Source organism: Balaenoptera physalus (genome assembly GCF_965194825.1).
Source record: "Balaenoptera physalus genome assembly, chromosome: 12".
Classification (NCBI taxonomy): domain Eukaryota; kingdom Metazoa; phylum Chordata; class Mammalia; order Artiodactyla; family Balaenopteridae; genus Balaenoptera; species Balaenoptera physalus.
The window spans coordinates 40,015,275-40,040,851 of NC_138897.1; the positions used below are offsets into that span (position 1 = coordinate 40,015,275).

At 38.9% G+C, this 25,577-nt stretch overlaps 1 long non-coding RNA gene across 1 annotated transcript in view; it reads right to left on the reverse strand.

Annotated features, from left to right (window-relative positions):
- LOC309639254 overlaps positions 1-25,577 on the reverse strand; it is a 195,262-nt gene that overhangs the window by 26,028 nt on the left and 143,657 nt on the right. The window lies entirely within an intron of this gene.

Consider the following 25,577-nt stretch of genomic DNA (forward strand, 5'->3'; position numbering starts at 1 on the left):
CCCAGGACCAGATGGCTTCACAGGTGAATTCTATCAAGCATTTAAGAAGAACTAACACCTATCCTTCTCACACTCTTCCAAAATGTATTGGAGGGAATAACACTCCCAAGCTCATTCTACAAGGTCACCATCACCCTGATACCAAAATGAGAAAAGATGTAAAAAAAAAAAAAAAACTACAGGCCAATATCACTGATGAACATAGATACAAAAATCCTCAACAAAATACTAGCAAACAGAATCCAACAGCACATTAAAAGGATTATACACCATGATCAAGTGGGGTTTATCCCAGGAATACAAGGATTCTTCAATATATGCAAATCAATCAATGTGATACACCATATTAAGAAATTGAAGGAGAAAAACCATATGATCATCTCAATAGATGTAGAAAAAGCTTTTGCCAAAATTTAACACCCATTTACGACAAAAGCTCTCCAGAAAGTAGGGATAGAAGGAACTTACCTCAACATAATAAAGGCCATATATGACAAACCCACAGCCAATGTCATTCTCAATGGTGAAAAACTGAAACCATTTCCTCTAAGATCAGGAACAAAATAAGGTTGTCCACTCTCAGCACTATTATTCAACATAATTTTGGAAGTTTTAGCCACAGCAATCAGAGATGAAAAAGAAATAAAAGGAATCCAAATCAGAAAAGAAGAAGTAAAGCTGTCCCTGTTTGCAGATGACATAATACAATACGTAGAGAATCATAAAGATGTTACCAGAAGACTACTAGAGTTAATCAATGAATTTGGTAAAGAAGCAGGATACAAAATTAATGCACAGAAATCTCTTGCATTCCTATACACTACTGATGAAAAATCTGAAAGAGAAATTAAGGAAACACTCCCATTTACCATTGCAACAAAAAGAATAAAATACCTAGGAATAAACCTACCTAAGGAGACAAAAGACCTGTATGCAGAAAACTATAAGACACTGATGAAAGAAATTAAAGATGATACAAAGAGTTGGAGAGATATACCATGTTCTTGGATTGGAAGAATCAACATTGTGAAAATGATTATACTACCCAAAGCAATCTGCAGATTCAGTGCAAGCCCTATCAAACTACCAATGGCATTTTTCACAGAACTAGGACAAAAAATATCACAATTTGTATGGAAACACAAAAGACCCTGAATAGCCAAAGCAATCTTGAGAAAGAAAAATGGACCTGGAAGAATCAGGCTCCTGGACTTCAGACTATACTACAAAGTAACAGTAATCAAGACAGTATGGTCCTGGCGCAAAAACAGAAATATAGATCAATGGAACAGCATAGAAAGCCCAGAGATAAACCCACGCACATATAGTCATCTTTTTTTTGATAAAGGAGGCAAGAATATACAGCGGAGAAAAGACAGTCTTTTCTGTAAGAGGTGCTGGGTAAACTGGACAGCTACATGTAGAAGAATGAAATTAGAACACTCCCTAACACCATACACAAAAATAAACTCAAAATGGATTAAAAACCTAAATGTAAGGCCAGACACTATCAAACTCTTAGAGGAAAACATAGGCAGAACACTTTATGGCATAAATCACAGCAAGATCCTTTTTGACCAACCTCCTAGAGAAATGGAAATAATAACAAAAATAAACAAATGGCACCTAATGAAACTTAAAAGCTTTTGCACAACAAAGGAAACCATAACAAGACGAAAAGACAACCCTCAGAATGGGAAAAAAATATTTGCCAATGAAGCAACTGACAAAGGATTAATCTCCAAAATTTACAAGCAGATCATGCAGCTCAATATCAAAAGTCAAACAACCCAATCCAAAAATAGGCTGAAAAGCTAAATTGACATTTCTCCAAAGAAGATATACAGATTGCTAACAAACACATGAAAGGATGCTCAACATCACTAATCATTAGAGAAATGCAAATCAAAATGACAATGAGGTATCACCTCACACCAGTCAGGATGACCATCATCAAAAAATCTACAAACAATGAATGCTGGAGAAGATGTGGAGAAAAGGGAACCCTCTTGCACTGTTGGTGGGAATATAAATTGATACAGCCACTATGGAAAACAGTATGGAGTTTCCTTAAAAAACTAAAAATAGAACTACCATACGACCCAGCAATCCCACTACTGGGTACATACTTTGAGAAAACCATAATTCAAAAAGAGTCATGTACCACAATGTTCATTGCAGCTCTATTTACAATAGCCAGGACATGGAAGCAACCTAAGTGTCCATCAACAGATGAATGGATAAGAATATGTGGCACATATATACAATGGAATATTACTCAGCCATAAAAAAGAAATGAAATTGAGTTATTTTTAGTGAGGTGGATGGACCTAGAGTCTGTCATACAAAGTGAAGTAAGTCAGAAAAAGAAAAACAAATACTGTATGCTAACACATATATATGGAACCTAAAATAAGAAACAATTCTGAAGAAACTAGGGACAGGACAGGAATAAAGATGCAGACGTAGAGAATGGACTTGAGGACACAGGGAAGGGGAAGGGTAAGCTGGGACGAAGTGAGAGAGTGGTATGGACATATATAAACTACCATAAGTTAAATAGTTAACTAGTGGGAAACTGCCGCATAGCACAGGAAGATCAGCTCAGTGCTTTGTGACCACCTAAAGGGGTGGGATGGGGAGGGTTTGAGGAGACACAAGAGGCAGGAGATATGGAGATATATGTATACATACAACTAATTCACTTTGCTATACAGCAGAAACTAACACAACATTGTAAAGCAATTTTACTCCAATAAAGTTGTTAAAAAAAAAAATAAACCACTTCCCCCTCTCCCTATATACTTTGTAGTTTTCTTCTGGGAGCTGGGGGAGAGAAGTCTCTGAATATTATTTCTAGCAAATAAAATGCTCATAGAAATTTGAGAATTTTAGGACCAGAAATGTTTTTAGATATCATGGAGCAAACCCTCTCTTTGTCTTTCTAACCACTGTAACACCAACTGTAATATAATAACCAACTAACCAATATAAAAGCAATATAATAACCAACTAAACAAGTGTAATATTCATAGCCAGTGGCTTGTGGTTAGCCTTTAAGCACAGTTTCCTACATTTTCACACTTTCTTGCTAGCTAGCCTATATGGGAAGAGTTTTCCAGCTTTTCCTTTTCTTGATCCCCTTCCCCCAAACTAATACACAAATCTGAAAAAAAATACTAGGTACACATAAAGTATTTATTAAATAATTATTTTTGCTTGGACCTGAAGCTAGCTATTTTCTGAAAGTATTGTTCATACCGCTGGCAGGATGGACCTCAGCAAAGGTTTGGTTCTTCATTATCTGTAGTTGTGCACCTCCTGTGTTTTTGGGCAGGAAGGAGTGCTTGTTCATAATTGTCCTTTTAAGCTTATTACGCAGCTTTAAATTTGCCCTGAACCTCCATCTTCTCTTACTTCTTTATAATATTAAGTCTTTTGTAAGCTTGCTAATTTGTTGTTCTCATTATGTAAATCACTAATTTTATTTTGTCAGTACATGTCTGCAATTTACCTAGGTACACAGTTCACCCTCTGTACACCATCAGCTGCTCTGTTTCTCTCTCATCTCGGATCTGTGTTTTTGCATGAGGATTGGCTGCTGTCTAGAAGATAGAATGCCAGCTTTTATAATATCTATTGAAAGTAGCCCTCCCAATATGCCTCTTATCTTTTCAAATATGTAATTTAATAATATGTTCCCTATTTTTTATCCCTCTCACTGAAATGATACCTTTAGAACATAATTAATACCTCACATTTGTAGGGTGCTTTGAGCTCTTCAAAGCGCTAGTTCATCTATTATCACGCTGTGCTTTATTTTATACAACATCCCAGTGAGTGGGTAGAACAGGCTATTGTTATTCTCATTCAGAGATGCAAAAGTGGAGGTAAAGAAAGGTGAAATGATTTCCTGAAAGCTATGCAGATGATTAGTGGTGAATCTGGGACAAAAATTCCACATTTCTGACTCCCAGTGTCACCCTCTTTTCTTTATCTGCCTCTTCCAACCCTGTAACATAGTTGTTCATCCTAGCATTTAGATTCCACTCTGAGGCCTAGTGGTGTGGCCGTTACCACCCCAGAGCCTACTGCCTGTTGCTTTCCTGTTGAGTTATTTCTTCATTTATCATCCTACTGTGGCACCAACTGTGGCTCTAGACTCACATGTGGGAAGAAGACCTTTTAAACCTGCCATAAATCACATACATTTTACCTTGCTGTTGTCTGTGGTCCTTGAAAAATCTGTTTTTGTGAAGACATTTTTCTTAGGCAAGTAAATGTCTCTTCTCAATTTAATGAAAACATTAAGCTCTATTCGATGTAATCTGATTTTTCCTATATGATGAGGTCCATCTGCAGAGTGAGTGTCTCTGCCCAACTACTGATAAGGTGCATCAGCTCACCATTACCCTTTCCATTACCCTCACCACCTCCCTCAATTTTGACTCCCATCCTCTTTCCTTTTAAAGTGTTACATTTCTAGAGATTTATGGAACCAGTTTGCATCAGCAATAAAACACTGCATAGATTCATCAAAACTCCCTCTTTATTTTTCTTCATCTATCTCTGTCTCATTTACCTGGAAGGAAAACAAGAGTCAACACACCAATTATGAGACCTCAATGAGAGAAAAATAACTGTATTTCTCAAGAGAAGGTCAATCTGGCAGTTAAGACAAATGCACAGCATTTCAAGAGGGTATAGTTCCATCAGGTACTCATATCTATCCTTGGGCAGTTTACACCTCTCTCCTTAATGGTACTCAGTTTGGGTATTTGTGATATTTAAGTTCTCTAGTGAGCTGTGGCAGTTGTATCTAGGTTATGAAGAGCACCCTAGGGGTTGGGCAAATGTCTTTAGAGGATGCAAGGTTAATTGGGTGATGGAGACAATGGTCCAGGTAATTCAGGCCCAAATGTTACTTTGATATAAAATTTCATATAATCAAGACAGGAAACACTGCTCTTAATTCTTTGGTCCCTTGCCTTAATTTCTTATCATTTCAAAAAAATAACAGTGTGGGGTCTCTCCTTATAGGATCAAGGACATTCAAATTCCTCTGCTTATTGAGGACAACAGGGGATGAAGGTGTGACAAGTGTTGTGTGTTGGAACACCTCTTGTATGATCAACTTTGTGCTAAGCAATGTTAATGCTAAGGTAAAATTGAGTTTCTACCTTGAGTTTACAAGCGAGTTTCAAGATGAGAAATGAGCAGCATGACAAACATTGTCTAAACCAGGACTAGTCTAAACCAGGACTAGTTGGTGCAGGGTCCAAGCACAGTTGGGTTGCAGAGAGGGGAAGATTGTGTGGCTGAGAGGACGAGACAGCTTCATAGAAGATGTACCTCAATGTTATCTGTGAAGAACAGTCATCTTTGAATAGACAGGGGGCAAGGAGAGGGCATTTTTGGCCAGTGAATGACACAATCAAAGGCATGGAAGCTGGGAGGACCATGGCATTGCAGGACACCAGGGGAGATGGTGTGGGGTTAGTGAGACCTTAAAAACCTCCGGAAATGAAGCTTCTAGGGATCTTTTCAAAGATCTTTCCTTTAACTCCCAGCAGATGATAACCAATTTTCAGAGAGCCCTATTTGAGTGCAAACTTGGAAAATGACATTCAGCTGACATTTAACAATTTGTACACATTTTGCAAGGGCGTTTTTTTTTTTGTTTGTTTGTTTGTTTCATCTATGAAACTAAACTGAGAGAAGACAAAATAAGATTATATGACAATGCATGATATAAGATTAAATCAGAACATTGATTCAGCTAAAACATTCTCCCTTTTGAGGTTTCATGGGTGAGGATGATCCAGGAAACCTAGAAATCCCACCAGAGAGATTACTAGGTGTCACTTTAAAAAAAAAAATCATTGAAAAGGTCTAGTGTTGGGCGATTGTTTAAATGGTATTTATTTACATAGAATCCAAGGGCATAAGAACCAGCAAAGAATTCAGACATTGTCCATTTCAGTACCACAGTTGTAAAGATAAGGAAGCCCCCACCCATGAAACTAATACATGCTTCCCCAGTGTCACAGGTTAAGATGTAGAGCCAGATGTTGGCATTTTGACTTACCATTCAGTGCTCTTTCCAGAGCATGTGTGTGTGCGAGCATGCATGGGTGCATGCATGCATGCTTACACACAGACACACAAAATAACTCAAAGTAAAATATCTCAAAAGAGCAGAACTTTCAAACCTCACATTTATCATGTGCCTGTAAAGGCCCATAGAGAATAGTTGCTGAATAAGTTTGATGAAATATTTCAAACAGTAAAGAGATAATTTAAGTACATTCAGAATGAAAAGATTTTTTTCTTGACTTTTAATTCAATTATATTGATGTTCCTTTGGAGACATCATTTGTTGACTGTGATTATTTCTCTCCACTGTGTTTTATTTTCTTCCTTTATTTAACCTGAAAAACATAATTATATGCCTCCAAATCCATAATAAATGCTGGTTTGACCATGCTAATGTATCAGGCAGTAACTTCTAGGCATCTGATAATTGTTAAATAGTGTTTCTCCAACGTAGGAGAAACTGGCTTGGAGACAACATCAAGATTACAGTTCTCCTATGTGTTAATTTATTTCACCTTAATGACTTTCATTTCATTTAGCATAATAATTTTTTGCATCGGTTTCAGAGACTATGGAATATAAGTTAGGTAAGGTAAGGCCAGTCCATTCAAGGGAATACACACTTAGTTTAGGCTCCTACTTGTTACAAGGCACTTACCAGATCCTGTTGAGGTTTCAGGTAAATAAGTCACATCTTTTCCTTGAGGAATTCACAACCTAGTGGGAAAGACAGACGTGTCCCCAAGTAGCTTTAATGACAATCTTCTCAAGTTTCCTTTGAATGAGATGAAAAATCATATACTACAAATTTGTCACCAGGGCACAATGTCATGGGCCCCACAAAGAGGAGAATTTGATATGATTGGGCACTGAGTGCTGCTTCAAAAAAGAGATCTTCTTTAAGGCATAATTTAAATAGGTGGAAATGTGGCAAAAGGGCATTCCAAGTGGCAGTGTCTGGAGCAATGATGTGGTAGTGGGCAGGTTAAGGTCTGAATACAGTTAGAAGCTCAGTGAACTGCAAAGGCCAGGCTTGTACTGGGTAGTCAGGTTGAGAGGGTGGAGAGTTGGAAGTTCTTGGATGAAAGGATATTGATTATAGACTTTAAATTGCAGAGTGAGGGGAAGCACTGAAGGAGGAGGGGCTGAGCCAGTGACTTAGAGTCATGGAACACTGGCTTTGGGGTCAGACAAACTCAGATGCTCTCAGAGGGACATTTGGTGATTTCCTTCCCTTTATGTCCCCTGTGCCTATACTGATACTGAGCAGGACTCTATGGGGCTCCTGGGCCTTTCTGTGTCCCCCATTTCTTTATTGCAGGAAATAGGTTTCATTCAGCTTCTGTGACCTTCCCTGAGTTCCAAAGGGCAGGTTCAAACAGTTGCTAGTTACAGAAGGGAGGGGATGCGGAGACAAGGGAGGAACAGTCAAAAGAAACAATAGTGCAGCCCTGGGGCAGGGTCCTGGTCCCCCCACCAAGGGATATACATAACAATATCTTTGAGCTGTTTTGCAGATACTGAAACCCCCACCAGGTGGGTGAAGTTAACCTGTATGCTGTCCACAAGTGCATAGACCCCAGACCACTTGGAACCAGAAGGATAATGATGCTGACTCCCACTTATCTCACCACCAACCAATCAGAAGATTGTCCATGAGATGATGGACAATTTGAACCCTCATGCCCTCTTTGAATCATTACTATAAAACTTCTCACTACCCCCTCCAGATTAGGACACACAGTTTTAAGGGCATTAGCTTGCTGTGGCTCCCTTTGCCTGACAAAGCAATAAAGCTATTCTTTTCTACTTCACCCAAAACTCTGTCTCTGAAATTTAATTCAGTGTCAGGGTCCAGAGGCTGGATTCAGCTTCAGTACTTCTGCCTAACATCTAAGATAGGAGGACTTGTGCTTCTGGGCCAGGTGTGTTCCTTTTGGGTCCTTGTATCCCAGACTGAGCCTTGGTACTTATTTTTCTTGTCACTGTTTAACTCTGCTTCACTCTATGTCACACCAGGAAAGATATTTCCTAAAGATTTTTTTCTTTGTCCAAAGAGTGCAGAATACATCATCTTCTTTCTTCCCTTCTTCTCTCAATCCCTGCCTCCTTTCTTTGTTCCCTTCAATATTTTTTGAATCCCATCAATTTGTAAACACTACAAAGACACCTAGAGAAATGGGGAAGAAAAGCCTGGATTCAGGACACTTTAGTTCTAGTTTTAGTTCTGTCACTAATTCATCATATAAACTTGGCTAATACTAATTCTCTTGACTTTCTGGGATAAATTTCCATACCTATAAAATAAAGTATTTAAGCCAGATGAATTTAGGGCCTTTCTAATGGTAACAATCTTTGTGAAGATATATATTTTAAAGTGTAGCCTTTACACTTGTCCACCCTAAAAATAATTTATTGCTAGCAACAACAGTCATTGCCTTGAGAAGAAGTCTCTTTTATCTACACTGATTTAATCTCTTTTCTACCATTTCATAGATGGTTTCTCTATTGGTCTGGCAAATCTCCTCTTGCTGGGTGACAGAAAAATACTTTTGGGGTACAAATAGACAAGCCAACGACAGGTAAGTGTGAATGTAGAAGGCAGTTACTCAGATCTAGAAGTAGGAGGAGTCAAAAGGTGAACACAGTTTCCACAGATTTCGAAGGCCAAAACTAGTGGCTAAATAGTGATGGAGAAGGGGAGCAAGGATGGGGCTATAAACAGGTAAATGTGGTTAGCAGAGCAAAGGGGTACAAAGTGAGACAGCTGGATTATTGCTGTGCATTGGTCTAAGAACAGGAAATATCTTTTATTGTTGTTGATTTATTGAGCAGTTATGAGAACAGACATTTCTTAAAAAGACAGATTTTGTTTGTTCAGGCTGCAGCCAAACTGATATTACCCTGATATAAAAGCAAACCTTGGTAAAGTAATTACAAAAAAAATTTGGTTCCACTGTAGGTTATGTCTTTAACCTAACTGATTTCCCTTCACCCTCCTATAGGTTGGGGAAGAAACTTCAATTGAAATATTGAGAGTTTCCTTTTATTTTTCTCTCCTAACTGACGTGGCTGGAAAGCTTTAGGTTTTAATCCGTAACATTTAGCCCTTGTTTTGTATGCATGTTTGTGACACAAATTGAAAAAAAGTGCCACTTAAGACTGGGATGGGCGACTGCGTTTTTCCAATCGACCTTCATGGGTTCTGAGTTTAGAGCTAAACTCGAGCCTGTATGTTTTCCAGTCCAATTATGCCAGTGAAACGTGATTTCATTGTTCAAAAGGAAATGGCTTCTTTTTTTAAAGGCCCTTAGACATCAACTAATTCCTTTTAAAAATAAATTGCAAATGAGTCAGATCACTGCAGAATTAAGTTCCTGAAATATATGTGAGTTCCACAGTTAAAGAGGAAGAAACCCTCAACAAATTATACAAAGAGCTTAAGAAGTCAGTCGATAGCATTTATTGAATTCTTACTGTATGCTGTGCCCTGTCGTTGCATCATTGAGGAAGGCAGGAGGAATGGAAGACTCCAGTATGTCCCTGACCATCTAATGACCTTCATGGTTAGACAGAAAAAACAAACAAACAAACAAACAAAAACTTCAGGATGTCACTCCACTCACCCCAAGACTCTCTCTTGAGGATTCTGTGAACATAGCTGTGAACAGAACAAAGAAAATCCTGACGTGGGTAGCCCAACACCAGGTATAAAGCATATTCTTGAATTGGAATATTCTGATTCATCTCTGGAATAATCATTGGTAGGATGAAGAAACAGAAAAGCTGGCTTCCAAGAAGAAGAGTGACAGGTAGCTGAAGATTAGTGAGGAAACTATCCAGTGAATGTAAAAGTGGGGACTGAATTTATTATGTGTCCAGTGTGTCCGGATATAAAACAAAACGTCAAAATAGCCTAAGTGATAGCAGAGCATAATCTGGTCTATACATTCTAGTTTGAAAGTTTATGTCTATGGAAGATGCCTTAGTCCATTTGGGCTGCTATAACAAAATACCATAAATGAATGTCTTATAAAAGCAGAAATTCATTTCTCACCGTTTGGAGGTTAAGAAGTTCAAGGTCAGAATGTCAGCAGATTCAGTGTCTGGTGAGATCCTGCTTTCTGGTTCACAGATGTCCATATTTTTGCTGTGTCCTTACATGGTGGAAGGCATGAGAGAACTCTCCGGCCTCTTTTACAAGGGTATTAATTCCATTCATGAGACTTCCACTCTAATGACTTAATCATCTCACAAAAGCCCCACTTCCAATTGCTATCACATTGGGGATTAGATTTCAACATACAAATTTGGGGGGAATACATTCAGTCTACTGCAGAAGGGCAAGGAAAAAAGAAGGGAAACAGAGAATCCATTAAGGATCATCTTTCTCTCCCCCTTCACCCTTCAGATGAACCTTGGCTAAGGTTCAGGGACAATTCAAGACTTCCATCCAGCTCTTCTACTGAGATACTCTTAAATTAACAAAGAGGCAAAATAAAGCAGAAGTTAAGTGAGTGGGATCTGGATCCAGATTGCCTAGATTTGGACCCAAGATTTACATCATACTAAATGCATGATCTTAGGCTATTTACTTAACTGTACCTCTAAAAAGGAAAGAATAATGTGATTTGTCTCACAGGATAGTTGGTAGGATTGAATGTGTGAATTCATGGGAAGTGCCTTGAAGAGTGCCTAGCACATGGTAAGAACTCAATAATACTGTGTTAGGAATTATTATTTTTTATGCAGGGGTCGCTCAAGGGGGAGGCTGCTGAGTCCTCTGCTCGGTGGTGGCTCAGTGACTGGGCCGTCTTAGGAATTATTATTATTCCACAGGTTGGTGTTGTAGGACATCCAGTGAATGATGTCAGAGATACGAAGAACATTTCTTAACAACAAAGTTTCATTTCTACCAGATCATCAATACTTTAGATCATTAAAATGGGGAAAGGACCCATCAAGTTATGATTGCAAGAAAGATTCAAAATGCAAATTGTCTGTCATTATAATGTATTTTAAGTCATGGATATCTTTGTCCCCATGTCGGACTTTAATAATGGAAAAGCAGAAGATACTAGGAGAAAGGGGGGTTAGGAATAGGGGTACACATTGGATAAAGCAGTTACATGGAAATGGAGAAGCAGTTACCACTGCCAAGGCTTGAGACAGTGACACAAACCTTGCTGACCTTGTGATTTTGTCATGGGGTGCTCTGAACCCAGATATGACTATTCGTAACATTTACAGTAACACATAAAAAGAAAAGACTTTATGGAGTTGAAGTCTGAAAGAGTTGAAAAATAATTTCCCCCCTTTTTTTCCTTTCTTACGTCTTCAGTTACTAAATGTGTTTGGTAATTTTTCTTTTTATGCCATTGTTGCTTTACATTTTGCCAATGGTTTGTGTATGTGCTGAATATTTACAGAGAAGCTCAATACACTATAGATCTTGTAAGTGCCTCGAAGGCAGGACCTGGGTTAATAAATTCATAAAATTATTCATAACCATTCTGGGTGAGAGCCATACAGTACTACAAGAGTATATGAATGTTAATAAAAGACATGGAAAAAGACCTAAATCACAGATCACTGAAGCCAAAATGGTAACCATAGAGAGTTTTAGTGTTCAAACCAACCTGAAATCTTGCTTCAGAAGATAAGATAGTTTTATGCACTACTCAGGCTAGGGTATTCCGTGGGTTGCAAAAATCCCAGTGACTTAAAACAAGGTTGGACTTCCCTGGTGGCACAGTGGTTAAGAATCCACCTGCCCATGCAGGGGACACGGGTTCAATCCCTGGTCTGGGAAGATACCACATGCCACAGAGCAACTAAGCCCATGTGCCACAACTACTGAACCTGCACTCTACAGCCCGTGAGCCACAACTACTGAGCTTGCGTGCCACAACTTCTGAAACTCACACAACTAGGGCCCATGCTCCACAACAAGACAAGCCACCACAATGAGAAGCCCATGCACCACAATGAAGAGCAGCCCCCGCTCACCGCAACTATAGAAAGCCTGTGAGCAGCAATGAAGACCCAACGCAGCCAAAAATAAATAAATAAAAATAAATTTATTAAAAAAAAAAAAGGTTAACTTTTTACTCATATTAAACATCTCCTGGGAGTCAGCTGAAAGCACTGTTCCACACCATCTTTATTCTGGGACACAGGCTACAGGTCAGCCCCCTCTGGATCATCATCACCAGTTACCAGAACAGAGAAAAATAAATTGTCATGAATCCCACAATGACTCTTAAAGCTTCCACCTGGAAGTGATATACATCATTTCTGCTCAAGTTTCTGGAAACACATCCTACAATCATGCTTAACTTCAAATAAGACAGAAAAGTACAATTCTGTCATTGTGCCTAAATGGTAGACCTTGGAAATATTTGGGGACTATCACTAGTGGCTATCACAGATGAGATTGTAAACATTTCATTGCCAGATTATCCATGTTTACTCGAGTTAAGTAAAACTACACAAGTCAGGTGTTAACGACTTTGTAAAGAACATAACATAACATAAAGAATATTAGCATTTATGTACTGAGTGCCTACCACATGCCAGGAGAAAAAATCCCAGCTACCATTGGGAAACAAGGCACACAAAATACTTCATATAATGAATACTCCTACCATAATTGCCCATTGAGTATGCTCTCACTAAAGTGACTGAAACCAGTAAAGCTGAAAATTCTTCATTTAATAAGTCTGAAGATCAGCATTTGCTGGCATTAGTTTGGCTGTCAGTCATGCCATCAAGGACTCATGCACTCACAGAGTTTTTTCTCTGCCATTCTTAGAATATTAACCATTTTGTTCTCACACTTGATGCTTCTGGGTCACAAGATAGCCATTTCAGGTCAAGGCATCCTTTTTCTACTAAAAGCTGGAGAAAGAGAGAAGGTGCTAGTATCAGCTGAATGTATCCACTATGTCAGAAAGCTTCCTTAGAAGGCTTCCATTTTTCATATCCTCACATCTTACTGGCTATGCATAGCTCACATTCTATTCTTAGTGCAGTTGCTGGCAAATGGGAAAGAAGTGATCAAAAATGGGTTGAACATTCATAATTAATTCCCTGGAGGCAGAGAAACTTCTTTGGGTTCAAAATACATTTTAGAATTTTGTAAGCAGAGAGGAAGGAATTCGCGATTTTACATGGAGTGAATATGATTAAATGTCACAATTGTAGTTCAGGTGTTAGACACTGAGAGAAGTCAGAGATGAGAAGTCAGTGTCAGCCCATGTCATCTGGAATGACTTCTTGATGATATCTCACGTTGGGTAGACCACTCAGGTTAACAGGGGCAGCATTTGCAGAGGAGCGATTGTTCAGGTGGTGGTGTGGAGTCTGCTGACGCTGCCATAGCGAGGTACCACAGACTGGGTGTCTTAAAGAACAGAAATGTATTCTCCCACAGTTCTGGAGGCTAGAAGTCCAAGAGCAAAGTGTTAGCAGGTTGGGTTCCCTCTGAGGGCTGTGAGGAATAAAGGTTTTATGCATCTCCCCCAGCTTCTAGTGGTTTCCCAGCAATCCTTAGAGTCTCTTGGCCCATAGAAACATCATTCCATCTCTGCCTTCATGTTCATATGGCATTCTCCCTGTGTACATGTCTGTCTCCAAATTTTCCCCTTTTATAAGGACACAAGTTATATTGAATTATGACCTACCCTAATGACCTCATTTTAATTTGGTTACTTCTATAAAGACCTATCTCCAAATACAGTTACATTTTGAGGTACTAGGGGTTAGAATTTCAACATATGGATTTTGGAGGAGCACATTTCAACCCATAACAAGAGAGAATATCATAAATAAATGTTCTGAGGCAAAAATATACAAACAAGCAAAAACAACAGAAAAAAAAGTGCCTACTTTATGTAAAATTACTGCCTAAGTGATGTTAAAATATATAAGGTGAATAAGAAAGACAGGGATAGATACCAAAGGGTCTTGACAAACAAGTTGATTGATCTATCTACTGGGTGCAGTAGGTAATGGAAACCTGTATAAGGGAATAATCTGGGGGAGAAAGGAGGAAAATGAGAGGGATCAAGTGTCAGGGAGATGTTTAGGTGGATGTGCTATGATGAGGACCTAGAGCATTATTAATAGAAGGGAAATTAAAGATTTCCCTTCTATTAACATGAAAGGAACATCTCCCTTCTATTAACATGACATGAGCACAGACATGAGAGGCCTTTGCACAATGCAAAAGCTAGGATTTAGTGATAGCATATGCTGGAAAAGTGGAAAAGAAGAGTCAGAAATGACACTGAGGAAATGTACAAGGCTTTAAGGGGCTTAGCCATGGGAATTTGAGAAAGAAGTGGGAGGGGAGACACTTTCACTTTAAATTTCACATTGTCTTTATTATTGCTTAAAAAAAATAAACAATGAGTATCAAAATTTTTTTTTACTTTCAGGAAATTTAAGGATTATTTTTTTTAACTGATGATATTTTGTATTGCACAAATTGAATTGAGGTAATTGAGACATCTGAGTAGAGGTGCCTGATTGGAGAGAAAAGACTTGAGGTCACATAGAAATTATTCACAAAGAAGTGATATAATAAAAAATTAACAGCAGGGTGATGGTAATTATTTAGAAGCTTGAATAATAATAGCAATTATTGAATGAATGTCCACGAGTTGCCAGAAACTTTATATATATTGTCTCATCTAATCCTTGCAATTACTCTATAAGATAAGTATATTATTTCTGCTTTACAGATGAGAAATCTGAAGCTTTGAGATATTAAGCAATTTGCCAGGGATCATATAGCACGTAAGGGTTGGGGGAGCCAGGCTTCAAACCCATCCCTGTCAGACAAACCTTTATGTGCTTCAACTCCACTCTACTTGAGGATAATTACTTCATCTGAGGATAATGAATTCTTTTCATGGGGCAGTGTATTAGGAATCACATAGGAAATAAAACGTGGCTGTTTTCTACAGGTGGGTGGAAATAACATTCCCTCCTCTTTATGTTACACAGGCCAGATGAAGGGCATGCCGAATATGAGATGTCTGACAAGGAGAAATTGTCACCCATTAAGCTACAAAAGTTCTGCTCAAACCAAAGATAAAATTGCTCTTGAATGGTGAGAGGGACTTCCCTGGCAGACATAGTAAAGTTACTGGGCACAACCTCTAAATTCCCTATACTGGATCTGTAGATTCAGCTTTTCCTTTTAGGATGAAATCTTGTGTAACACTATGCCAAAGCTATTTTGAGCAAGAATTAACATTTTGAAATGGGCATGTAAATTTCTCATTTCAACAAAAATACCATTGCTCTATAGAAAGAAATGGAGAGCTAGACTAAATTTGCTACTTTTTTGGAATGGAAATAGTAGAAAGAAACTAAAGAATTATTCTGTTTTGGAGTCTCTATAGAATGAATAAAGTAGAAATTTGACATAATCTCAACAAATGGATCAGGGCTGACAGCAAGATTGGAAAAGAAAATGGAGCTTAAAATGCTCTGTAATCATAAATTTGTTTTACTTACATATGTGGCAAAAATCATTAAACAATAATTATTTTGAAAAAGAATTCTAGTCCTTTCTTGATGACATTGATCAAATCACCTGACATTTCTTTGTGGTGTATAATCATTTCCTTTGTGATTTGAAAGAAGGGCACAGGCCCAAATCTAACATTTGGAGGGCTAGCAAAAGAGCACAGAAAGAAGAATTTATACCACATCTTGATATTAAAAATTATAACTCAGTGAAACAAAGTGGTAAATATGTTAAGGACTGGGACCATCAGTTTTGAATGTAGCATTCTCAGACTTCTTGGATCCACACAGATGTGATGGCATGAGGAGACCCAGCTCTGGCCCCTGGATACTGACCCTCCACTTGGCCCTGTTCTTTCCATCCCCAGTTCTACTCCACACTGCTGGTGCTGATACATGTGAACACCTCATCCCCCATATTCAAAGTGCATCCTCAGCATGGACCCTCCAGGGCCAGGAGGGGTGCACACTAAGACTGTGGGTGGTCCTGGGAGAAGGTAGCTGGGGAAGAGACATTTTCAGACCTTGGAAATGGGTTTGGGGCAAATTGGGTAAAAAAATTCCTGGTCCTGCTCATTTGCTGGTGATATTAGAAGAGAATGTACTAGGGAAGAATTTAGAAACCAGATGCACAGATTGCCTGACTCTAATGCTCCCTGGCTTGTCACCTGGAATCACTTAAAGAGGAGAACTCAAGCAGAATTGTTGGTTCCACCAAACCATTGGTACAAACAAAGTGGAAGAAAAAATTATAGAAATTCACTTGAATACTCATAGAAAATAGTACTTTGCAAATACTTATGGGAAAGTATGATTTGTCTTAGGGCTTTTATGATAGAAAATCTTCTCAATTCTCAACTTTGGGTGTAAGGATACAGTGGAAATGACTTTTCTCTGGTTAGACCTTTTACAATGAAAGAGACAATAAAACTGCAATGGTATTCTTTTCAAACTATATATTTATGTATTTTCATTGTGATGTTGTAAAAAGAATGTGGATAAAATAATTCATCTATGCCCAGATCTACTGATTTTTCCAGCCACACTTTTCTCTGAAGTGAAAAATACATTTCCACTCTGCTCCAGAGTGGAAACACATACGATGCTGCTGCCGGTATCTAGGGAAGTTCTTGTAAGAGTAGGGTTTGTTTAGTCAAAACTTCCTGATTTCATCTTCATTCTGCCATTGATTTACTACATGGCTTTTGGAATATCACTTGCTTCCTTGTGTCTGTCTTTATTTTAAAATGAGACTGTACATCTTAATTTCATGTAAGTGGGTAGAATGTTAGGTAGGTATTAAAAATGGGAGAGACACTGGGACTGAATAAGTGCTACAAAGGCTCATAGGAGAGGACATAACCTGGGAGAAGTTGAAAGATGATGAGGTCATAGACACAGTGAATTTTTATGTTACTGGGTATGTGCCGTGTTTACTTTACTGGTCCCTTTTCTTTTCTTGATAGGTGTGTGCAAAGGCAGAAGATCTTTAATAACAAGTTATACTGTGAGGCATGAGGGAAGGATATTAGGAGAAATACTCTACATGAAACTGAGGGAAACAGAGGACAAATGTAGGGAATTCTGGGAAGAAACTGAAATGCCCAAGATGAGAAATTTTCTTGGATTTATGTATATCGATTAAATTAAGAATTAAAATGCATTTTAGTGATCATGAGTACTAATACTTTCCTATTTCTTATCATATTTAATGTTTCTGAGTCAAACTTAAGCCATTACAGAAGAACATTAAACATGTATTCAGAAATGTTAACATTCGGTGGAGGGGAAAGTGGTGAAAAGTTTAATCTGAAAAGTTTCAGAGTTGTCTGCAGGATGATGGACAGCATAGCTCCTGATTCTAAAGACTGGAAAGAAGGCTTGATGCTTCAAAAAATAATGTGAAATTGCTTTTGAAGGTCCTGTGATTTTGTTCAGTCTTGATTTGGGTCCTGTTGAATGCATGCCAGATGGGACAAACTGATAAAAACTAAACAGCAGATGTTGGTAGATATCCTGGCAGCTGTTTGATATCCAGCCACATGAATTATCAAATTAAAGCCTATCTTCAGGGATTCTGATGAGAATGAAAATATTTTGGAATAGTGCTATAAGAGTGGATTCTGCTGTGAAGACGGGTGAGTTTTAAAGTTTCCTAGAGCAGAACATGGATTTATTTGGAGGGAAATGAAAAAAATAAAATCTTCCAGGCTCCAGTGTGATACTAAATAAAACTATGTAGGAATTTAATCTGATTTTGCTGAAGAGATATATATTTTTTTAAACATCTTCATTGGAGTATAATTGCTTTACAATGGTGTGTTAGTTTCTGCTTTATAACAAAGTGAATCAGTTATACGTATACATATGTTCCCATATCTCTTCCCTCTTGCGTCTCCCTCCCTCCCACCCTCCCTATCCCACCCCTCTAGGTGGTCACAAAGCACCGAGCTGATCTCCCTGTGCTATGCGGCTGCTTCCCACTAGCTATCTATTTTACATTTGGGAGTGTATATATGTCCATGACACTCTCTCACCCTGTCACATCTCACCCCTCCCCCTCCCCATATCCTCAAGTCCATTCTCTAGTAGGTCTGTGTCTTTATTCCCGTCTTGCCACTAGGTTCTTCATGACCTTTTTTTTTTTCTCCCTTAGATTCCATATATATGTGTTAGCATACTGTATTTGTTTTTCTCTTTCTGACTTACTTCATTCTGTTTGACAGACTCTAACTCCATCCACCTCATTACAAATACCTCCATTTCATTTCTTTTTATGGCTGAGTAATATTCCATTGTATATATGTGCCACATCTTCTTTATCCATTCATCCGATGATGGACACTTAGGTTGCTTCCATTTCGTGGCTATTGTAAATAGAGCTGCAATGAACATTTTGGTACATGTCTCTTTTTGAATTATGGTTTTCTCAGTGTATATGCCCAGTAGTGGGATTACTGGGTCATATGGTAGTTCTATTTTTAGTTTTTTAAGGAACTTCCATACTGTTCTCCATAGTGGCTGTATCAATTCACATTCCCACCAACAGTGCAAGAGTGTTCCCTTTTCTCCACACCCTCTCCAGCATTTATTGTTTCTAGATTTTTTGATGATGGCCATTCTGACCGCTGTGAGATGATATCTCATTGTAGTTTTGATTTGCATTTCTCTAATGATTAATGATGTTGAGCATTCTTTCATGTGTCTGTTGGTCATATGTATATCTTCTTTGGAGAAATGTCTATTTAGGTCTTCTGCCCATTTTTGGATTGGGCTGATTGTTTTCTTGTTATTGAGCTGCATGAACTGCTTGTAAATCTTGGAGATTAATCCTTTGTCAGTTGCTTCATTTGCAAATATTATCTCCCATTCTGAGGGTTGTCTTTTGGTCTTGTTTATGGTTTCCTTTGCTGTGCAAAAGCTTTTAAGTTTCATTAGGTCCCATTTGTTTATTTGTGTTTTTATTTCCATTTCTCTAGGGGCTGGGTCAAAAAGGATCATTCTGTGATATATGTCATAGAGTGTTCTGCCTAGTTTTCCTCTAAGAGTTTGATAGTGTCCGGCCTTACACTTAGGTCTTTAATCCATTTTGAGTTTATTTTTGTGCATGGTGTCAGGGAGTGTTCTAATTTCATGCTTTTACACGTACCTGTCCAATTTTCCCAGCACCACTTATTGAAGAAGTTGTCTTTTCTCCACTGTATATGCTTGCCTCGTTTATCGAAGATAAGGTGACCATATGTGCGTGGGTTTCTCTCTGGGCTTTCTATCCTGTTCCATTGATCTATATTTCTGATTTTGTGCCAGTACCAAACTGTCTTGATTACTGCAGCTTTGTAGTATAGTCTGAAGTCAGGGAGCCTGATTCCTCCAGCTCCATTTTTCGTTCTCAAGATTGTTTTGGCTATTCGGGTGCTTTTGTGTCTCCATACAAATTGTGAAATTTTTTGTTCTAGTTCTGTGAAAAAGGCCAGTGGTAGTTTGATAGGGATTGCATTGAATCTGTAGAATGCTTTGGGTAGTTGAGTCATTTTCACAATGTTGATTCTTCCAATCCAGGAACATGGTATATCTCTCCATCTATTTGTATCATCTTTAATTTCTTTCATCAGTGTCTTATAATTTTCTGCATACAGGTCTTTTGTCTCCTTAGGTAGGTTTATTCCTAGATATTTTATTCTTTTTGTTGCAATGGTAAATGGGAGTGTTTTCTTAATTTCACTTTCAGATTTTTCATCATTAGTGTATAGGAATGCAAGAGATTTCTGTGCATTAATTTTGTATCCTGCTACTTTACCAGATTCATTGATTAGCTCTAGTAGTTTTCTGGTAACATCTTTAGGATTCTCTATGTATAGTATCATGTCATCTGCAAACAGTGACGGCTTTACTTCTTCTTTTCTGATTTGGATTCCTTTTATTTCTTTTTCTTCTCTGATTGCTGTGGCTAAAGCTTCCAAAACTATGTTGAATAATAGTGGTGAGAGTGGGCAACCATGTCTTGTTCCTGATCTTAGTGGAAATGGTTTCAGTTTTTCAACATTGAGGACAATGTTGGCTGTGGGTTTGTCATATATGGCCTTTATTGTGTTGAGGAAAGTTCCCTCTATGCCTGCTTTCTGCAGGGCTTTTATCATAAATGGGTGTTGAATTTTGTCAAAAGCTTTCTCTGCATCTATTGAGATGATCATATGGTTTTTCTTCTTCAATTTGTTAATATGATGTATCACGTTGATTGATTTGCATATATTGAAGAATCCTTGCATTCCTGGATTAAACCCCACTTGATCATGGTGTATAACCCTTTTAATGTGCTGTTGGATTCTGTTTGCTAGTATTTTGTTGAGGATTTTTGCCTCTATGTTCATCAGTGATATTGGCCTGTAGTTTTCTTTCTTTGTGACATCTTTGTCTGGTTTTGGTATCAGGGTGATGGTGGCCTCGTAGAATGAGTTTGGGAGTGTTCCTCCCTCTGCAATATTTTGGAAGAGTTTGAGAAGGATAGGTGTTAGCTCTTCTCTAAATGTTTGATAGAATTCGCCTGTGAAGCTATCTGGTCCTGGGCTTTTGTTTGCTGGAAGATTTTTAATCACAGTTTCAATTTCAGTGCTTGTGTTTGGTCTGTTCATATTTTCTATTTCTTCCTGGTTCAGTCTCGGCAGGTTGTGGATTTCTAAGAATCTGTCCATTTCTTCCAGGTTGTCCATTTTATTGGCATAGAGTTGCTCATAGTAATCTCTCATGATTGTTTGTATTTCTGCAGTGTCAGTGGTTACTTCTCCTTTTTCATTTCTAATTCTATTGATTTGAGTCTTTTCCCTTTTTCTCTTGATGAGTCTGGCTAATGGTTTATCAATTTTGTTTATCTTCTTAAAGAACAAGCTTTTAGTTTCATTGATTTTTGCTATTGTTTCCTTCATTTCTTTTTCATTTATTTCTGATCTAATCTTTATGATCTCTTTCCTTCTGCTAGCTTTGGGGTTTTTTTGCTCTTCTTTCTCTAATTGCTTTAGGTGCAAGGTTAGGTTATTTATTCAAGATGTTTCCTGTTTCTTGATGTAGGCTTGTATTGCTATAAACTTCCCTCTTAGAACTGCTTTTGCTGCATCCCATAGGTTTTGGGTCATCGTGTCTCCATTGTCATTTGTTTCAAGGTATTTTTTGATTTCCCCTTTGATTTCTTCAGTGATCACTTCATTATTAGGTAGTGTATTGTGTAGGCTCCATGTGTCTGTATTTTTTACAGATCTTTTCCTGTAATTGATATCTAGTCTCATAGCGTTGTGGTCGGAAAAGATACTTGATACGATTTCAAGTTTCTTAAATTTACCAAGGCTTGATTTGTGACCCAAGATATGATCTATACTGGAGAATGTTCCATGAGCACTTGAGAAAAATGTGTATTCTGTTGTTTTTGTGTGGAATGTCCTATAAATATCAATTAAGTCCATCTTGTTTAATGTATCATTTAAAGCTTATGTTTCCTTATTTATTTTCACTTTGGATGATCTATCCATTGGTGAAAGTGGGGTGTTAAAGTCCCCTACTATGATTGTGTTGCTGTCGATTTCCTCTTTTATGGCTGTTAGTATTTGCCTTATGTAGTGAGGTGCTCCTATGTTGCATGCATAAATATTTGCAATTGTTACACCTTCCTCTTGGATCGATCCGTTGATCATTATATAGTGTCCTTCTTTGTCTCTTGTTATAGTCTTTATGTTAAAGTCTATTTTGTCTGATATGAGAATTGTTACTCCACATTTCTTTTGATTTCCATTTGCATGGAATATCTTTTTCCGTCCCCTCACTTTCAGTCTGTATGTGTCTCTAGGTCTGAAGTGGGTCTCTTGTAGACAGCATGTATATGGGTCTTGTTTTTGTATCCATTCAGCCAGTCTGTGTCTTTTGGTGGGAGCATTTAATCTATTTACATTCAAGGTAATTATCGATATGTATGTTCCTATTCCCATTTCCTTAAATGTTTTGGGTTTGTTATTGTAGGTGTTTTCCTTCTCTTGTGTTTCTTGCCTAGAGAAGTTCCTTTAGCATTTGTTGTAATGCACGTTTGGTGGTGCTGAAGTCTCTCAGCTTTTGCTTGTCTGTAAAGGTTTTAATTTCTCCATCAAATCTGAATGAGACCCTTGCTGGGTAGAGTAACCTTGGTTGTAGGTTTTTCTCCTTCATGACTTTAAGTATATCCTGCCACTCCCTTCTGGCTTGCAGAGTTTCTGCTGAAAGATCAGCTGTTAACCTTATGGAGATTCCCTTCTGTGTTATTTGTTGTTTTTCCCTTGCTGCTTTTAATATGTTTTCTTTATATTTAATTTTTGGTAGTTTGATTAATATGTGTCTTGGCGTGTGTCTCCTTGGATTTATCCTGTATGGGACTCTCTGTGCTTCCAGGACTTGATTAACTATTTCCTTTCCCATATTCAGGAAGTTTTCAACTATCATCTCTTCAAATATTTTCTCAGTCCTTTTCTTTTTCTCTTCTTCTTCTGGGACCCCTATAATTCGAATGATGGTGTGTTTAATGTTGTCCCAGAAGTCTCTGAGACTGTCCTCAGTTCTTTTCATTCTTTTTTCTTTATCCTGCTCTGCAGTAGTTATTTCCACCATTTTATCATCCAGGTCACTTACCCGTTCTTCCCCCTGAGTTATTCTGCTATTGATCCCATCTAGAGTATTTTTAATTTCATTTATTGTGTTTTTCATCGTTGCTTGGTTCCTCTTTAGTTCTTCTACGTCCTTGCTAAATGTTTCTTGCATTTTGTCTGTTCTATTTCCAAGATTTTGGATCATCTTTACTATCATTATTCTGAATTCTTTTTCAGGTAGACTACCTATTTCCTCTTCATTTGTTAAGTCTGGTGTGTTTTGACCCTGCTCCTTCACCTGCTGTGTGTTTTTCTGTCATCTCATTTTGCTTATCTTACTGTGTTTGGGGTCTCCTTTTCACAGGCTGCAGGTTCGTAGTTCCCGTTGTTTTTGGTATCTGTCCCCAGTGGCTAAGGTTGGTTCAGTGGGTTGTGTAGGCTTCCTGGTGGAGGGAACTAGTGCCTGAGTTCTGGTGGATGAGGCTGGACCTTGTCTTTCTGGTGGGCACGTCCACGTCTGGTGGTGTATTTTGGGGTGTCTGTGGGCTTATTATGATTTTAGGCAGCCTCTTTGCTAATGGATGGGGCTGTGTTCCTGTCTTGCTAGTTGTTTGGCATAGGGTGTCCAGCACTTTAGCTTGCTGGTCATTGAACGAAGCTGGGTCTTGATGTTGAGATGGAGATCTCTGAGAGATTTTTGCTGTTTGGTATTACGTGGAGCTGGGAGGTCTCTTGTGGACCAGTGTCCTGAATTTTGCTCTTCCACCTCAGAGGCACAGCCCTGATGCCTGGCTGGAGCACCAAGAGCCTTTCATCCACACGGCTCAGAATAAAATGGAGAAAAAAATAGGAAGAAAGAAAGAGGATAAAATAAAATAAAATAAAGCTATTATAATTAAAAATAAGAAAAAAATTATTAAGAATAAATTTATTAAGAAAATTTTTTTTTAATTTTTAAAAATAGGTTTATTAATTTTTTATAATAAAAAATAAAAAAAGAAAAAATATATTAAGAAAAAAAAATAATTTTTTAAAATAAAAAATATGAAAAAACTTATTAAAACATTTTTTTTAATTTCTAAAATTAGAAAAGAAGGAAAAATTATTAAGAAAACATTTATTAGGAAAAAAAAAATTTTAAGTAAAAAAGGAAAAAAAAAAAAAAACGGACGGACCTAACCCTAGTACTAATGGTGAAAGCAAAGCTATGCAGACAAAATCTCACCCAGAAGATTACACATATACACTCACAAAAAAAGGAAAAGGGGAAAAATTAATATATCCTGCTCCCAAAGTCCACCTCCTGAATTTGGGATGATTCGTTGTCTATTCAGGTATTCAACAGATGCAGGCACATCACGTTGTTTATGGAGCTTTAATCCACTGCTTCTGAGGCTGCTTGGAGAGATCTCCCTTTCTCTTCTTTGTTCATACAGCTCCCAGGGTTCAGCTTTGGATTTGGACCCGCCTCTGCATGTAGGTCGCCTGAGGGCATCTGTTCCCTGCCCAGACAGAACGGGGTTAAAGGAGCAGCTGCTTCGGGGGCTCTGGCTCACTCAGGGTGGTGGGAGGGAGGTGTACGGAGTGCCGGGCGAGTCTGCAGTGGCAGAGGCCAGCGTGACATTGCAGCTGACTGAGGCGCGCCATGCGTTCTCCCGGGGGAGTTGTCCCTGGATCACAGGAGCCTGGTAGTGGCGGGCTGCACTGGCTTCCGGGAGGGGCGGTGTGGAGAGTGACCTGTGCTCGCACACAGGCTTCTTGGTGGCGGCAGCAGCAGCCTTAGCGTCTCCTACCCATCTCTGGGGTCCGCGCTGATAACCGCAGCTCGCGCCCGTCTCTGGGGTCAGCGCTGATAGCCATGGCTCGCGCCCATCTCTGGAGCTCGTTTAGGTGGCACTCTGAATCCCCTCTCCTTGTGTGCCATGAAACAAAGAGGCAAGAAAAAGTCTCTTGCCTCTTCGGCAGCTGTAGACTTTTTCCCGGACTCCCTCCCGGCTAGCACCGAAGCCCAAGCCTCAGCTCCCAGCCCCTGTCCGTCCCGGCGGCTGAGCAGACAAGCCTCTTGGGCTTTTGAGTGCTGCTCGGTGCCGAGCCTCTTGCAGGAATCTCTCAGTTTTTCCCTCTGCACCCCTGTTGCTGTGGGATCCGCGCTGATAGCTGTGGCTCGCACCCATCTCTGGAGCTCGTTTAGGCGGCGCTCTGAATCCCCTCTCCTTGCGTACCGCGAAACAAAGAGTCAAGAAAAGGTCTCTTGCCTCTTCGGCAGCTGCAGACTTTTTCCCAGACTCCCTCTCAGCTAACACCGAAGCCCGAGCCTCAGCTCCCAGCCCCCGGCCACCCTAGCGGCTGAGCAGACAAGCCTCTTGGGCTGGTGAGTGCTACTCGGCACCGATCCTCCGTGTGGGAATCTCTCCGCTTTGCCCTCTGAACCCCTGTGGCTGTGCTCTCCTCCATGGCTCCAAGGCTTCCCCCTTCTGCCACCCGCAGTCTCTGCCCATGAAGGGGCTTCCTAGTGTGTGGAAACCTTTCCTCCTTCACAGCTCCCTCCCACTGGTGCAGGTCCCGTCCTTATTCTTTTGTCTCTGTTATTTATTTTTTCTTTTGCCCTACCCAAGTACGTGGGGATTTTCTTGTCTTTTGGGAGATCTGACGTCTTCTGCCAGCGTTCAGTGGGTGTTCTGTAGGAGCAGTTCCACATGTAGATGTATTTCTACTGTATCTCTGAAGAGATATTTAAGCTTTCTTTTCCTAGAATAATTTTGTATTTCTGAGATTTCCAGTAATTTGGGAAGATTTCTAAGAATATTCTTGGTAATTCCCACCTCCAAAAGACTCTTAACAACA